Source organism: Mus pahari, chromosome 17, assembly GCF_900095145.1.
Source record: "Mus pahari chromosome 17, PAHARI_EIJ_v1.1, whole genome shotgun sequence".
Classification (NCBI taxonomy): Eukaryota; Metazoa; Chordata; class Mammalia; order Rodentia; family Muridae; genus Mus; species Mus pahari.
Window position 1 is genome coordinate 1687553 of NC_034606.1, and position 5050 is coordinate 1692602.

The 5050-nt window shown below is 39.8% G+C and overlaps 1 protein-coding gene across 2 annotated transcripts in view; it reads right to left on the reverse strand.

Annotated features, from left to right (window-relative positions):
- Nipal2 (NIPA like domain containing 2) overlaps window positions 1-5050 on the reverse strand; it is a 102749-nt gene that overhangs the window by 51101 nt on the left and 46598 nt on the right. The gene's annotated exons all lie outside the window — the stretch shown is intronic.

Here is a 5050-nt window from a genome sequence, read left to right on the forward strand (position 1 = left end):
GGCTTATGCCTCTGCTTAACAGCACAACAGCATCTGTCCTGACATCTCACTCTCCAGTTCTCCATGCTACCACCAAAGTAATCTTTCTAAAACACAAAGTAAATTTGCAGCTTTAAATCTCTAATGGTTTTTTGTTATTTACATGGCAAAGACCTGACTGCTGACCATGACCTTTAGTGACAGCTACGACCTCTCCTGCCACTTTCCTTACATTTGCCCTCAATTTCACTTCTTGTCTATGCTCGTCCCTTCTAAAATACATAGTAATTTCCAGATCTATCATGTGCATTTATGTTCATGACTTCTACAAGCATAACTGCCTATTCTGTGATCAACTCTAGACTCAAGATCAGCTCTGACTGAGCTGAACACTTGACTCTTTTCTTGGGATGGAGTCTGTATGTAGTTTTTCATCTTATCTGAGACTTATTTTCTTTTTTTCATCTTTTTCTTTTGTGTTGTGTCTCACTCCTCCAAGAATGATACACACTGCTAGACTCTCACAGCTAAGCCACAGCCTGCTGCTATGGCCTCAGGGCCAAGGAGTAAGACTGACTTCTGCATTATTCCCCTTGTAGGCACATTCCTTGATGAATTCAGGCATTGCAGAACTCAAAATTGCAATCATAAACAAGATCCATAGTGTAGTCTAGATTTAAATTTTTTATTTAAAAAAATCTAGCTGAGTCTTTAAAAGTAAAACTAGAGGAGAGATTGTTTTTGTAGCAGTAGTGTTACCTAGAGAAAACTACAGTTGATATGTGGATGTTTTACCTTCTCAGCTAAGACCCAACTACCAAACACTGCTTCCTCAGTTATTATGGAAGCAGCAAATTTCTATGTCATTAAAAATTCTTCATAGGTATAATTTTAATCTCTATATAATGACACATTATATGGATGCCACAGTTACATTTTATACCCAAGGTTTTTACTTTAAATAAGCTGCGATGCTCATATGATTCCCATCCCAGACTCTCACTTGAGCTCATCTTTGCTCTTGCATAATCTTCTTGGGCAGGTTACACATTTAAATGGAAGTTTCACAGAGAATAATCCAGGTGGGAGAAATATTTATCAAGTATATACTTAAGTGGAAAGTTTGATTTTAAAGCATCAAAGCAAGATTTTCTTTTTTTTTTTATTACAGAAATACTTTTACTCTTTTTTGTTAGATATTTTATTTACATTTCAAATGTTATCCCCTTTCCTAGTTTCCCTTCCGAAAATCCCCTATTCCTTCCCCCTCTTCCCCTGCTCACAAACCTACTTCTGCTTCTTGGCCCTGGCATTCCCCCATACTGGGACATATAACCTTCGCAGGACCAAGGGCCTCTCCTCCCATTGATGACCAAATAGGCCATCCTCTGTTACATATGCAGCTAGAGCCATGAGTCCTACCATGTGTTTTCTTTGGTTGGTGGTTTAGGCCCAGGGAGCTCTGGGGGTACTGGTTAGTTCATATTGTTGTTCTTCCTATGGGGCTGCAAACCCCTTCAGCTCCTTGGGTACTTTCTCTAGCTCCTTCATTGGGGACCCTGTGCTTTGTCCAATGGATGGCTGTGAGCATCCACTTCTGTATTTGTCAGGCAGTGGCAGAGCCTCTCAGGATACAGCCATATCAGGCTCCTGTCAGCAAGCTCTTATAGGCATCCATAATAGTGTCCAGTTTTGTTGGGTGTTTATGGGATGGATTCCCAGGTATAACAGCCTCTGGATGGTCATTCCTCCAGTCTCTGCTCCACACTTTGTCCCTGTAACTCTTTCCATGGGTATTTTGTTCCGCCTTCTGAGAAGGGCTGAAGTGTCCACACTTTGGTCTTCCTTCTTGTTGAGTTTCATGTGTTTTGTGAATTGTATCTTGGGTATTCTGAGATTCTGGGCTAATATCCACTTATCAGTGAGTGCATATCATGTGTGTTCTTTTGTGATTCAGTTACCTCACTCAGGATGAAATCCTCCAGATCTATCCATTTGTCTAAGATTTTCATAAATTTATTGTTTTTAATAGCTGAGTTGTACTCCATAGTGTAAATGTACCACATTTTCTGTATCCATTCCTCTGTTGAGGGACATCTGGTTCTTTCCAGCTTCTGGCTATTATAAATAAGGCTGCTATGAACCTAGTGGAGCATGTGTCCTTATTACATGTTGGAGCATCTTCTGGGTATATGCTCAGGAGTGGTATTGCTGGATCCTCTGGTCGTACTATGTCCAATTTTCTAAGGAACTACCAAACTGATTTCCAGAGTGGTTGTACCAGCTTGCAATCCCACCAACAATGGAGAAGTGTTCCTCTTTCTCCACATCTTTGCCAACATCTGTTATCACCTGAGTTTTTGATCTTAGTCATTCTGACTGGTGTGAGGTGGAATCTTAGGGTTGTTTTGATTTGCATTTCCCTCATGATTAAGGATGTTGAACATTTTTTTAGGTGCTTCTCAGCCATTTGGTATTCATCAGTTGAGAATTCTTTGTTTAGCTCTGTTCCCCATTTTTAATAGGGTTATTTGATTTTCTAGAGTCTAACTTCTTGTGTTCTTTGTATATATTGGATATTAGCCCTCTATCAGATTTGGGATTGATAAAGATCTTTTCCCAATCTGTTGGTTGCCTTTTTGTCTTATTGACAGTGTCCTTTGCCTTACAGAAGCGTTGCAATGTTATGAGGTTCCATTTGTCAATTTTTGATCTTACAGTACAAGACATTCGTGTTTTATTCAGGAATTATAAGACTTTCTATAGACAAACAATTATGAATATTAAATTATCAAATTCAGTCTATTAAATTAAGAATTGAGTTTAATACAAGTATGAGAATTATGTAAAATTTTTGTCTTAAGATAGAAACAATTCAAGAAGACCACCAGAACCCTGTGTTCAGAGGCTTAGAAAGGCATGAAGGCCAACAACTTTACAAACTGTGTCTTAGAAACCTGGACAAAGTGTTTCCAGCTGGAAGGAGTTAGTGTAATAATGAAACACCTGCTGTGGCTGCATGAAGAGCACAGTGCATCTCACTACAGCAATCCTAGCAATGGCGACGTCACAGTCAAGGGTTGTGAGAAAATGGCAAACTCTGCTTCCACAGAATGAGGAAATTATAGACTAGGAGGGACACACATATGATACCGAATGTCACGCATATGATAGTGAAGTTAAAGGAGGTTGTGCGTTTGCTCTCTCATATCCTCACCTGACGACAATGGTGGCCAGCTGAGCTGAGCATCTGCTCTTCCTCTCTAGCCCAAGGCTCGCTCAGTGCACTCTGCTTCCCTTGAGGTCAGAAAGGACAGATTTTCTTTTCCTTTGTTGCTAAGCTACAGCTTCATAAATAATCTAACTTTCATATGGAAGTGGAGGAAATGTCATGTAGCAAATAATTTCATTGCTTCAAGCTAAAAGGATATAAGTGTAACAAAGACTTAAAATATATGAAACACACTGAGCTGTACCTACTGCCACAGTTATGTTTTATGAAACAAATACGTTCTTCTTCATCTCTAAAAGAATTTAGAACTCCAATGCACTTCTACACATGAAAATTTTCTACAAAGGAGTTGAGTGTGCATACTACTCTCACCTGTGCATGTGGAGATCAGAGGAGACGTTGTTGAGTGCTTTTCTCTATGATTATCCACCATATTTAAAAAATTATTCATTTTATTTTAAATTACGTGTATGTGTGCGATTTTATGTGGGTATGTGTGCGTGAGTGCAGAGATCCCTGGAGCTGGAGTTATAGGTGGTTGGGAGCATCCTGATGCTGAGAATCCCACTTAGGTCCTCTGGAAAAGCAACATATTCTCTTAACTGCTGAGCCAGCTTTTAAACCCTCCACCTTAGTTTTTAGGACAGAATCTCTAACTGAACCTGGAACTCACTGTTTCAACTAGACTAGCTGTCAGTGAGCCCCTGGGATCTGTTACCCTGTCTCACACCAGGTGCTGGGTATGCATCACCATACCTACTACATTGCTTTTAGTGGGTGCCGGAGATCTGAACCATCTCTCAAGCTCCTCTACCAAGTTTTGACATTTATATATTTATATAGTAAAGTAATAAAAATAACATGTTACTAAGATGAATTTATTTGTACCGCATTTATATGTAACGCTGGGTGAAATATGATTTGTACTGAGCAATCTGGCCATGTCTGAGTAACAGCTGATGACATGACTTCCTGGTAGAGCAGTACATTTTTAAAATGAGCAAAAATAGATCAAGTATTCCCATATATCTCTATAAACAGAGACCTACCAAGCTCAACTATTTCTAGTTGCTTTATCAATAACCATTGCCCAAGGAACAACTAGAGCAGTATTGATTTTACTTCTACTGTAACATGTAATATTCAAGTTCTGAAAGATCATAAAGGTCAGACACCACACCTGCAGGTCTATGTCAGGTGTAACCATCCAGACAGCACACCTGCAGGTCTATGTCAGGTGTAACCATCCAGTGACAGCTCTGACTAAAGCTTTCATTCAGCACATTTACAGTTGCTTGACTTCTTTGCTACCTGACCCTCCAAGACACAGAGAACACTCATAAACATTACTGATTAATTACTAGGTTCTTTTCAGGGAAAAAAGTGCATAAGGAAAACCAGGAGAAAATACATGCTTTCTAGGTACTCAATAGTTGCAGAGAGTTAATAATGCTCACCAATCAGACAGATGATTTTTTTCCCAAGCAAAACTCAATGAACTGCTATTGTTGGCAAGTAGGAAATGTTTACAGAGTCGGTTCCTCTTTCCTCCAAGCTTATCAACCACTGTCAGTGGATGTGCTGCTGCAGCTCTTTGGAGGATTGCCTTATCTTGGGGGCTGAATATAAAGTTTGTAAAAGGGGCCTGAGCTGAGCTGAGCTGTCTTCAGCTCCTCATTTTATTATGCTTAAGGAAAGTGACAGTTAGAAAGGGGGAATCTGACTCATGAAGCCGAGTAAAGACAATCAGACCCAGCCTATGGGAATCTGGTTCATGAAGCCGAGTAAAGACAATCAGACCCAGCCTATGGGAATCTGGCTCATGAAGCAGAGTAAAGA